The following is a 12,722-nucleotide window of genomic DNA, read 5'->3' as shown; positions in this document are numbered from 1 at the left end:
CCAAGATCTGTTCTTCTCTTGTGGTGGCAAATTGCACAGTAGGTATAGGACTTACTCTCAATTTCCCAGGTCCACTAGGAAGAGAGTCTTTTTTTTTTTTTACCAGGTTCTCATACAAGGCTTACAGGAAGGACTTCCTCAGCCTATACTTATTACATGGAGAGAATTTCTATATCTCGGGGATAGAGTATTACCCATCTACTAGGACTGGTTTGCACTCCAAGTTGGAACCAATCAGTATGGGTGGATGAAGATAGGAGGGGACAAGAGGGATGTCACTTCTGGGTGCCAGGTGGCCCCCTGCCTTGTATGAACAAACCCAGGCAGTCTGTCCAGAGGAACTCAAGGCTCTTTGCTGCCCCAGAAGAGATTGTACAGGTGCTGGAGTGGTCCAGCATGGTACCTACTCCCATTCTGGGGTGATGCTAATGGCCTCTGTGTTTCTGGTTCTTCTGCTTACAGGTGAAGGCTGAACATGCCTGGCTCTCCGTGGTGACCTGAGAGGAGAGTTCGATTCACTGTGCGGGAGAAACGCCAGCTCCAAGCCAAACTGGAGAACTTGGAACAGGTCCTGAAGGTAGGCCCTTCATGTATAGTGATGATCCTACTGCAGCCAGCAACGGGGTGGGGGTGGAGGTGACAGCTACTCTTCCTGTGGGGAAGTAGCCAAGGGCTCAGAAACTTCTTCAAAATTCAGGGCACTTGGGGCCACATTTACTCTGTCTGTGGTGTAAATGTAACAGTGGGGGGCATGTTTCTGGAAGCCATCCCGACTGGACTGCGTGTTCCATCTCTGAGGTTGCTGAATGCGCTGAGCCCCATGCCCTGCTCATGAACCATAGGGCGGGTCATGGCCAGCCCTACTGGTCTTTTGGTCATTTGCTTCTTTTCTGGTGTGGCCCTCATAGCCACATGTCAGATCAAGGAGCAATGTGGATCCAGAGCCAGTGCATTTGGAGACTCGAAAGAAGTGTATGCCCACGCGTCTCTCTGGTGGAGATACAACCAAGCTATTCTAGGCACCTGGCTCCTCTCTGGGATTCTAGTTCAGGAGGCTCTGGAGAGAGAGAGAGAGAGAGAGAGAGAGAGAGAGAGAGAGAGAGAGAGAGAGAGAGAGAGAGATATCTTGAACCAGAACAATGGTTAAGCCATTGACGCCACCCACTGGGTCTTCTCCAGGACACAGGCTGCCCGCCACCTGGCTTACCTCTCTCTCTTTGTAACAAAGAAAATGTTAGCAGATTAAACAGAGGGTGAGCCTTGAATCCTGGATATTTGGAACCCTCTCATTGAAAGTGGCCAGGAGGGACAGTTTAGATGGGTCATTCTTGAAAGACCCCCAGGAGTCACTTGGTCATGCTAGAGGCACCTTGGTTGGCATAGGAAAGGGAGTCACTAGTGGTATGCCGAACCTCCTGCCTTGCAGGTCAGGACCCAGTGGCAAAGAATTATTCCACACTAAATGCTGGCAGCACTGAGATCGGGGCTGTTCCTAGATGCCATCTGTGCTAGCTAAGGAACTGACATATTAGTTAAAATGGCAGTGGACACCTGGGTCCCTGTTTATATATATGGTTCTTACTTCCTTCAAAGCAGAATTTTTGTTTGTTTGTTTTTTTATTAATTTAATTTACTTTACATCCTGGTCACAGCTTCTCCTCCCTCGTTTCCCCCAAGTCCCTCCCTTTCAACTTCCTGATCCCGTTCCCCCCTCCCTTTGTCCTCAGAGAAGGGGAGGCCTCCCATCGATATCAACCCACCCTGGCATATTAAGTTGCAATAGGGACTAGGCATATCTCCTATAGATGATAGACAAGGCAGCACAGTTAGGGGAAAAGAATCCAAAGGCAGGTAGCAGAGTCAGAGACAGCCCCTGCTCTCGTTCTTAGGGACCCCACATGAAGACCAAGCTGCACATCTGTTACATATATGTAGGGGGCCTGGGTCCATCTCAAGCATGCTCCTTGGTTGGTTGTTCAGTCTCCGTGAGCCCTCATGAGTCCAGGTTAGTTGATTCTGTATATTTTCTGTGGTGTCCTTGACCCCTCTGGCTCCTTCAATCCTTCCTCCCCCTCTTCCACCAGATTCCCTGACCTCCACTTAATGTTTGGCTGTGGGTCTCTGCATCTGTTTCCATCAGGTCCTGGGTAAAGCCTCGCAGAGGATAGTTATGCTAAGGAAGGAAGAGTTGAGGGTCAAAGGTCTTATGGGGGGGGGGTTGGTGTTCTTATCTCTCCATCAGAAATCTTGCCTGATTACAAGAGTTGGCCATTTCTGTTCCGTTCCCCTGCTGCTGAGAGTCTTAGCTAGCATCAACCTTGTGGATTTCCTGGGAGTTTCCCTTGTCCTAGGTTTCTGGCTAGTCCCAAAGATGCCCCCGCAACTGGCTCCCTCCTGTTCCCCTCCTGACCCCTCTCCCACTCACTTCTCTCCCTTCATCCACCTCCGATATCTACTTTATTTCCCTTCTGAGTGAGAGTCAACCATCTTCCCTTGGGCCCTGCTTGTTAATAGCTTCTTTGGTTCTATGGATTGTATCCTGTGCTTTATGGCTAATATCCACTTATGAGTACACACCATATGTGTCTTTCTGGGTCTGGGTTACCTCACTCAAGATAATATTTTCTAGTTCCATCCATTTGCCTGAAAGTTTCACGATGGCCTTGTTTTTAATAGCAGAGTAGTATTCCATTTTCTAAGTGTACCACATTTTAAAAATTCCATTCTTTGGTTGAGGGACATCTAAGTTGTTTCCAGTGTCTGGCTATTACAAATAGAGCTTCAAAGGAGAATCTTCATGAAGCTGACCTGACCAAATTGGGGGTGGGGTGGGTAGGCGGTGTAGACAGATGGAATGGATCACACAGTGTATTTTTTAAGACTCCAATGAGAATAACACAAAAATGGATTGGAGTCCCTATTGTGGGTCAGGCCCGTTAGATAGGCTCCATTTTGGTCTGGATCCCTCCTGATTCCTATGTTTTAAAAATAATAACTGGCTGGTGCTGGAGAGATGGCTTAGCAGTTAAGACCAATTGCTGTTTTTACAGAGGTCCCAGGTTTGGTTCCCAGCATCCATGTAGTGGTTCATAACTGTCCTTACCTCTAGTTCAAGAGACAGCTGGCACCTTCTTCTGAATTCTCTGGCACCAACCAAGCACAGAATGCCCATACATACATGCAAACAAAACACACACCTGTAAAACAAAAATAAATAAATGGCAAAAAATATAGTAATTTGAAGCTTGGGGATCTAGATCAGTCAGGGGCATGCTTGCTGTGTGAGCTTAGGGATCCCCCAAAATCACATAAAAGCCCAGTGTGGCAGATCACACCTGAAACCCTTGAACTGCAGAGGAAGGAGAACAGAGAAGGTGGGTGTGTCCCTGGAGCTTGCTGAGCAGTAGTCTAAAAGTATCAGTGAGCTCTAGCTTAGGAGACCCTGTCTCAAACAAATGAGCGAGAGGATCCAAGATGTGGCTCAGCTGGTAAGGGAGCTTGCCGCCAAGCCTGAAAGCGGTAGTTTGATCCTTGTAACCCACATGGCTAAAGGAGAGGATTCCCAAAGGAGATCATTCTCAAAGGTTGTCCTGTCCCATCCATGCAAGCATGTGCCCTCTCCCATACAGCCCAGATCTGTGCACACATGTAAATAATAATAACAGCAACAGTAACAACAACATCGTGAATAAATAAATATGAAGATGGTGGAGAATCGTGGAGAAGGACACAGCATCTCTCAAAGTCTCACTTGGTGCCCCATTTCCATGGTAATCGGATATAAACAGAGATATGAACCATTGCACAGTTCCCACCTTTTTGGAGAAAAGAGCCCTTGCTTACCCGGGATGACAAATCAGGAAGACAGGAATGGATTTCCCTCCCTTGGAACGTGGGAGCTGCTGAGCACCACAGGTGGCTCTTTGGCAACATTGTCTCTTTCTCCGGAGGAGGCGTTCTTGTTTGGTTTCTGTTGCGGTGATGAATACCAGCACAAAAAGCAATTTGAGGGGAAAGGGTTCTTTTCATTTTATGTATCCAGATTACAGTCTCTATTGGGGAAGTCTGGGCAAGGGCTCAGGGCAGGAACCATGGAAGAACGCTACTTACTGGCTCACTCTTTAGGTCCTTAGCTTCCTTCCTTCTTTAAACCAGAATTACAGGGTGGCATTGTCCATACTATACTGGGTCCTCCTTTATCAATCAATCAAGACAGTTCTCTTTACATAGGGCCTGATCTGGGCTATCCCTCAGTTGAGACTCCTTTGAAAATCGCTCTTGACCATGTTAAGTTGATAATAAAAACTCACAGGGCAGGGAGTCATGTTTGGGGAAGGACAGCCAGCCAAAGGCAGCATGTGGTTCTTGAGGCTCTCTTCTGAACTGTGAGCAGGAAAGGGTGGGAGACTGCATCAGGCCAAGCTGAATCAAGAGATGTCTTAATGGTGGAAAGTGGAAAGGGAACTTGTGAGGTCTCCACCCCACCAAGCTCACGCAATTTAAAACACCATGGGATGCTGCCCATTTTCCTTTGGGGACAGTAGCTGGTTTAAGGAGACATCTACTCTCTTTCTGGAAATGCTGGGTCCCGGGTGTCATCGTCAAAGGGACAGAACCATCGCAGGGCTTCTGAGTGGGGCCCACACAGCAAGATTTCTCAGTGGTACCCTGGCCTGTGAGGGTACTGTGTGATTACTCACAGATTCCACTGGGTAGGGACTAACACCCACACCCACAGCAATAGCAGGCTGACCAAGTACATGGGACACATAGTCTTCCTTGGTGATGGTGCTCAAAGATGCATCCCATTGACCGGCAGATAGGGTCAACAGGATGCCTCTTAGAAATGTGCTTGGGCTGGGTGGTGGTGGCACACGCCTTTAATCCCAGCACTTGGGAGGCAGAGGCAGGCGGATTTCTGAGTTCGAGGCCAGCCTGGTCTACCGAGTGAGTTCCAGGACAGCTAGGGCTACACAGAGAAACCCTTTCTTGAAAAACAAAAATAAACAAACAAACAAAAAAAAAAAAAGAAAAAGAAAGAAAAGAAAAGAAAAAGAAGAGAAAAGAAAAAAAATGTGCTTGAGATCTTCCCAAGCAGAGGGAGGATGTTTCCAAGGGAACGGAGGTGAGGGGGTATCATCAATATCAATAGAATAGGACTCCCACATAGCAACACAGAGAGTCTGGGGAGTTTAGATTTTGTCCTCAGGATCTTGGGGTACCCAGTCCGTTTCTTACTATTCCAGTGATACCATGTGATGCACTGTTCCCAGGCTCAGTGGCTTAAAGCTGTAGCCGTTCATTTTTGCTCTCCAGCCCAGGGGGTGTGAAACTACTTCTTAGCATGACTGGCCTCGGCTGTAGGTCTCAGTATCCAGCCAAGGCTGTCACTCATGTCTGGAGGCAGCCCAACGCAGCTCGGTTAGATTGCTGTGCTCTGATGGCCACCTAAGTCCTAGAGCTAGCTCCTGGCTCTCTGTCCTGTGAGGTCTGGCCAGTGGCATGGGGGACTAAGCAGGACAGGAGCAGACGCGTCCCCCACAGGGAGCAGCTTGAATCTGGCACAAGGCTCTGCCACCATGTTCTGGAGGCCAAAGTAGGTTTTCCAGGCTGGCCAGGTCGAAAGGAATAAAGAGGGCATCCCCATCACCAGACACACAGGTGCAGTGGGATCCAGGCACCTTCAACATCATTTATCACATCTGTTCCCAACGGCTGAGTGGACTAGACAAGAAGTGGTAGTGGTGGCCATCAAGGTGAGGGGAGTTCTTGTTCTGGATCTGAGCTCCAGGTGGAGGCCACAGGAACTGCTGATGGCTGGAGGTGGCAATAGGAGTCAGGATGGTATGGGGCTTGGGTATAGGTTTTAGCAGAGCTTAGGGGCCTCCCTGTGACAGGAACACTGGGGATGGACATCTGGACTTGGCAGTCACTTTGTGTTGGAAATAGTTTGTGGCGACCATGCGATCCTCAGTGCAGAGGACTCTAAGCTCACACTGGGACATCCCCACCAACCGCTGGGAAATGTCTTCACGCACTAGTGGGTGGAACATAAGGAGGAATTGACCCAGTCAGTCTGATGTGGGGAAGGAGATGGCAGGCAGGGGTGGGCATCTGTGTCTGTCAACAAGACTCATCAGTCAGGTGTCTGATGGTCATGGTTGTCTGAATCCTCTGACCTTACAGCTCACACTGCCTTCCAAGTGTGATGGCACGGACCCCCCCCCCCCATGTTCAATAAGTGAAGGATGCCTCTGTTAGGTTTTACTGTTTGACATCAATCTATGGCTAATTGTTCCAGTAGCCACATACAAATGCTGGCTTTCTGTTTCCTAACACTGCTATGCTGCTTGTCTTAAGCCTGATCATTTAATTTAGTTGAGGACAGTAGATGCTGCTTCCCTGATGGCTCCTGATGGGCTGGTAAAGCAGACAAGAAAACCAAGGCCTAGAGAGGCATGTCCTTTACACCAGAGCACACAGCTGGCCACTGGCATTTGAGGGCAGTCTGACGGACTTTGCTTCTCCACCCCCTCCCTCCAATTCCTGGTCTCTGTATCTGGTCCTGAGGGTTGGGAACCACTGCTGTGGGGATGTGAATTGTGCCAAGGGGAGCTTTATCTACACTTGTGGGTGACAGTGGCACAAACCCTGGTTTTCAGATGGAACTAGAGAAAGCTAGACAGAAGAGTGGCGTCTTGATTTTTCACACGGTATTTATTTACTTTACGTGCATAATGTGTGTTTATATGTGTATGGACTTGTGTGTGGAACACACATAGTCAGGGGACAATTCGGTGGGAGTTGAGTTTCTCCTCCTACCACGTGGCTTTCAGAAACTGAACCCCAGTCATCAGTCGTGGTGGCAAGTGTCTTTATCTGATGAACAATACCAGCAGCCATAAGGACACGTTTTAAAAAATGTTTTATTTATTTAATGTATGAGTGCTTTGCTGCATATCCATTCTCCTGCCTGAAGAGGGCATCAGGTCTCCCTATAGATGGCTGTGAGCCACCATGTGGTTGCTGGGAATTGAACTCGTCCTCTGGATGAGCAGCCAGTGCTCTTAACCACTGAGCCATCTCACCAGCCCCCCCTCCCCCAATAAGGACACTCTTAAGGATCTGTACCTACTTCCTCTCCCCCAGTTTGAGATACTAAGCTACTTTTGGTGAAAATAGATCCAATTTTTAGACCTCTCGTGACTCATTGTGGAGAGTAAATCTGAGGTATAGGTGGGATGGGAAATCATGCACACGGAACACAAACAACCTACTGTGTTCCTTCCCATGGCTGAAGAGGCAGACTCAGAACCTGCACACACATGTGCATGTGCACAAAAGAAGCATGCCCCCATTACCACTGTGGTATAACAGAATCCCCAGTGTGACTTTGCAAGCCATCACATTGAAGACCTGCCAAGGGAAGCTGTGCTTCCTTCATGCCTCTGCTCCATCAGGACACTCCACAGCCCAGGACCACACCTCTGATTCCCAAGGAGGAGAGGAGGGGATAGCTCAGCTAGCTCTGTGTCTGCATCTTACAGCAACCATGCTACTTCAGGAGGTCGCTCTTGACCTTTGTAGGCAACTTAAGCATCACTGTTAATCTTGACATCCAGCTATAAATAGCATTGCTTTAAAAATAAATACCACCACAGGCAGGCTGGAGACTGGTGAATTCCCCCTCTATTGTGTTGTAATTGGTGTTGCTTTTGGATGGTAAGGCTTCCATGCTGTGTAGAATGAGGTCCTCCGGGAACGAGACATGGCACTGGGTAGATACTGCCTTTAAGGAACCAGGGCTTTTAGTTGCCCTTCAAGGGGGCCTATACCATGTATGCTCAGGGATAGCCAACACTGTGACCATGTAGACAATGTTTTTGATATTTTTCTATTGCCATGATGAAACATCTTGACCAAGACAACTTATAGAAGGAAGGATTTACTTGGACTTACAGTTCTAAAGGGTTCAAGAGTCCATGATAGCTCCAGGAACAAAGGCTGAGAATGCATACACCAAGCAGAGAAACCAAACTCAAAGTAGTAAAAGTCTTTAAATTATCCAAGTGACATAATTCTTCCAACAAGGCCACACCCCAAGCCTTCCCAAACAGTGCCACCAACCAGGGATGAAGTATTCAAATGTCCTGTGTGGAACATCTCATTTTAAACCACCACAGATGCAATGTGCGAGACAGTGAGAACCGCCCTTCGGCAAGATTCCATGGGTACCAATTTGGCCACTCTTCATGTTCCAGTCTGTGTGGCATAGGAGCAGGAAAAGAGGCTTGGTGGGCAGGAATGACTTTGTGGCACCATAGAGGCATTTCACACTATGGGTAGGATCCATGGGAGACTCGCAAAGTGGAGGACACATAAGATTAGCATAAGATCAGGCCAGGGGACTACAATTGGTTCAAATTCTGCTCTGGCCATGGGTTTCCTGTATTAGCTATTGTTCATGTTGCTATGATAAAAAAGAAAAAATCTGGAGGAAGCAGCTTAAGGGAGAAATGGCTTATTTTGGCTCATGGCCATTATGGTGGAAAGTTGTGGTGGTAGGCAATTCTACGGAGGCAGGAGCTTGCAGCTAAAATTCCTCACCTCCTTGCCTCTCAGTATAGAGGGAAGCAGAGAGTGGTAGATGTTGGTGCTCAACTTAACTTCTTCTTTACTTCCCCCCCCTCTTCCTCTCCCTCTCCCCCCTCGCTCTTTCTTTTTTTCTCTCTTTTAGAGACAAGGTCTTCTATAGCCCAGATTGGCCTAAGCTTGAGGATGGACTTGTATTTCTAATCCTCTACCTCCTGAGTGTTGGGATTACAGATGTGTGATATCATCCCCAGGTCCATATACCCATGGAATATACCATACAATGCAGAGGACAGAACCCAGTGCTTCATACATGCTAGGCAAGCATGCTATTAACTGAGCCTTCATTTCTCAGTTTCCCTTTTTATTTGTTTGCTTATTTGTTTGTTGAGATAAGGTTTCTCCACATAGCCATGGCTGTCCTGGAACTCACTTTGTAGACCAGGATACTCCTGAACTCACAGATTTCCACCTGCCTCTGACTTCCGAGTACTGGTGTTAAAGGCACACGCACCCCCGCAACCCATGGGATGGCATTGCCCATGTTCAGGATAAGGCCTTTCCTTGTCAATTAATTATCTCTGAAAATACCCTTAAAGCCATGCCCAAAGAGTGTCTCTCAGGAGGGTCTAAATCCAGTTGACAGTAAAGATCGAGCCATGGAGAGATGGTGTCTGTTCCTCTTTGCCCATGTGTAGGTCGTCAGGCTGAGCACCAGAGAACTCCCTGTTCTTCTTAGTCTAGTCATGCCCCTCTCTCCCAAGGCAGTGATCTCAGAATCTACCAGCTGTTTGATGGGTCCTGAGAAAAGAAACTTCTTCCATGGTTCATGCACAGCCTGTGATTCGCTGTGTATTTCAGAGACTTGCATGACCTGGGTAAAGTTGTGTCCTGCAGCATGGGTCACGACCGCCTTGGCCAGCATGGAAAGCAGACTCCTCCTTTTCTGTCCACATCTCAACTCTCCCTCTGACCTAGGGCTGGCTGTTAGATGCACAAGATTCTCAGTCCCACCACGTTCTGGTTCTGTCACAACTGTCCTTGGGCATTCTGCTTACCTGGATCAGTGAACTTCAACTTCAAGAACAACAGTCTCTTCTCTTCTCTTCTCTTCTCTTCTCTTCTCTTCTCTTCTCTTCTCTTCTCTTCTCTTCTCTTCTCTTCTCTTCTCTTCTCTTCTCTTCTCTTCTCTTCTCTCTTCCCTTCCCTTCCCTCCCCTCCCCTCCCCTCCCCTCCCCTCCCCTCCCCTCCCCTCCCCTCCCCTCCTCTCCTCTCCTCTCCCCCCACCTCTCTCTCTCTGTGTGCGTGCACGTGTGTGTGTATGTGCATGCACACGAGGGCACATGTGCAGGGACAAGTGTACTGCAGTCTATGCTTGAGATCAGAGGACAACATTTGAGAGTCAGTTTCCCTCACCTTGTGGGAACCAAGGATTGAATTCAGGCCCTCAGGCCCTCATGCAAGTGCCTCTACCTGCAGGACCATCTTCCCAAAGCTTCATCTTACCTTTTTTGAGGTAAGGTCTCTTGTTGAAGCTAACGCTCACTGCCTTCATTAGACTTGCTGTCTAGTGAGCTTGGAGGAGGGACCCCTTGCCTCTGCCTCTCCAGTGCTGCAGTTACAGATGTGCACGACCACAGCCAGCTCTTTCTGTGGGCCCTGGGGATCTGAACTCCGTTCTCCACGCTTGTGTGGCAAGAAGTTCACCCACAGAACTATCTTCGTGGCCCCCCCCCCCAAACACACACTCCTATATTTGGCTGAAGCTTCTTGTCATCTTCCATATCATTTGACACTCATTGATCTGGGAAGCCATTTTCCCTGAGAGTGTGACACGTGAGGTTGCCTCCTCCAGCAGTAGGAGTCCTCCAGTCAAGTTAGTGTGGACCTGGTCACAGCAGTTTGGTCTTGAGGCCCCAATCAACACTAATCCCCCAGAGTCAAGCCTGTTGTGGATTCTCCACCTGTGACCACTGGTTAAATTTCTTAGCACATGCACACACACAAATGGGGGCACCTAGAGTGATTAGGGACACAGGATCCTTCAACTTCCCCGGTGTCCTCATAACAGATGTAGTGTTGAAGAGTGCTGGCAGAAGCTGTTCATATGGAGAGGAGAGACCAGGGCTGTGGGCTGGAGGAGCAGCCCTGACTGCACAGTCATTCATCTTGCCCAGTCACAGAAGCCAGACTTGCCAATCCCACTGTGTGATGTCACAGGTCAGTGGAGGAGAAATGATATCAAATAAAGACAACTAGATGGACAGCCACGTAGACACAGCAGAGAACTCTGTGGGGCTATAGACAAGGTATGGACTGAGATCTGGCATTGGGGTTGCAGTGGTTTGAATATGCTGGGCTCAGGGAATGGCACTATTTGGAGGTGTGGCCTTGTTAGAGTAGGTGTGGCTTTGTTGGAGGAAGTGTGTCACTGTGGACGTGGGCTTTAAGATCCTTGTCTTAGCTGCCTGGAAGCCAGTCTTTTTGCAGCCTTCAGATGAAGATGTAGAACTCTCAGCTCCTCCTGCACCATGCCTGCCTGGACCCTGCCCTTCTCCCATCTTGATGATAATAGACTGAACCTCTGAACCTGTAAGCCGGTCTCAGTTAAATATGTTGTCCTTATAAGAGTTGCCTTGGTCATGGTGTCTGTTCCCAACAGTAAAACCCTAACTAAGACAGGGGTAGTGCTGATACAAAAGTAGATGTTACAGAGGCTAAGCTTGGTGTTGAGGGGGGCAAGAGAGGAGCTCAGGCCAGAAGCAAGGCTGGGCCCCAAGTTGCCTACCAGCTGTGGTACAGTTTAAATTTTTCCAAAGCTAGGTGGTGGCTACTGTGCCTTTTACAGTGGGTGGGGAGAGGGGTGCAGGGGGGGGGGAGATGGTTTGCCTGGGAGCTGTCTCTCAGGGACATTGGAAGAAAGGGCCAGGCCTGAGACAAGGGGATAACTGATCGTGACCTGGGAGGGAGAGGCCGGGGCAGATATAGACACCAGGTTGTGTAGAGAAAGACTGGATGGATGGTACTGAATGAAGACAGAAGGAGACCGGTAATGGCTTCTAGCGCCTTATCTAGAGGAGCTGGTGGCTTGATGCTGGCATCTGCTGAGGTCTTCCAATATCGGCATTTGTCTATGGGATAAGCCGAGGCTATGTTTTGTGTTGGAGTTCTAAGGGGTCAGAAGTGAATGCTGGCAATAAATAGAGAGAGAAGATTCTTCTGGAGGCGGAGTGTATAAGTACCAATGAGGGCGGGGAAGCAGGTCTACTCCCCTAGGAAGAACAGAAGCAGAGGACTAGCCATTCCCATTGATATGGGCCCATGGGAGCAGTGGGGAACCCACACAGATAGAGATGTCCGAGGCCTGGGAGCCTGGCACCTGTCATCCTCAGACTCATCACTGCTGCTGAGGAATTTTGTTTGAGGGGACAGAGAAGGGCACGGCATAGAAGGACCGCTGCTGTCACGTTGGCAGGGGGATTTGAAGTGAGGGATGCAGGCACAGAGATGATGGGTGTGTGGACGTTCTCAGTGGGAGCATGCATGGAGTCTATTCTTCCTGGAGGTCCTGTGAGCACAGAGGCAGATGTGGGACAGTACCCAGGGGGACATGGGCTGGATGGATAGGGGGACACTGAAGCAAGGACACCTACTAGCCAGGTTCTTCCTCCAGCTGTTTAAAAAGTCTCCATTTATTGTCCTTTGAAGATGTATTTTTCTACCTCCTCTCTCTCTCTCTCTCTCTCTCTCTCTCTCTACATATATATATATATATATATGTATGTATGTATATATATATGTATATGTATGTATGTATGTATGTATGTGTGTGTGCATATGCATGCACACATGCATGTGTAGAGGCCAGAGGACAATCTTGGGTGTCTCATTTCAGATTCTGTGATGACTATTCTTGGTTGTCAACTCGGCTACCTGTGGAAACTAAAACCCAGTGGCTGGGTACATCCATGAATGATTTTTTTCTTAAATCATTTAAAGTGGGAAGACCCACTTTTAGTCTGGATTTTTTTGAGGTGGAAAGATGCCTTTAGTCTGGACCACACCTTCTGCTGGCAGCCTATATCAAGAACATGGAAGAAGGAAGCTAGCTCTCTTTACCTGCCTGCTCT

General features: G+C 48.5%; 1 protein-coding gene across 15 annotated transcripts in view; it reads left to right on the top strand.

Annotated features, from left to right (window-relative positions):
• The window catches only part of Rimbp2 (RIMS binding protein 2), a 195,857-nt gene that overhangs the window by 115,405 nt on the left and 67,730 nt on the right, over positions 1–12,722 (top strand). For all 15 annotated transcript variants that reach the window (XR_377055.4, NM_001310733.1, NM_001081388.2 and 12 more), the window contains one exon: positions 463–577. The gene's annotated coding sequence lies outside the window, so the exon portion shown is untranslated. The remainder of the gene's footprint in view (positions 1–462; positions 578–12,722) is intronic.

Source organism: Mus musculus, chromosome 5, assembly GCF_000001635.26.
Source record: "Mus musculus strain C57BL/6J chromosome 5, GRCm38.p6 C57BL/6J".
Lineage (NCBI taxonomy): Eukaryota > Metazoa > Chordata > Mammalia > Rodentia > Muridae > Mus > Mus musculus.
Note: the sequence above shows the minus strand (reverse complement) of the source record. Positions and strands in the feature narration are given on the sequence as shown.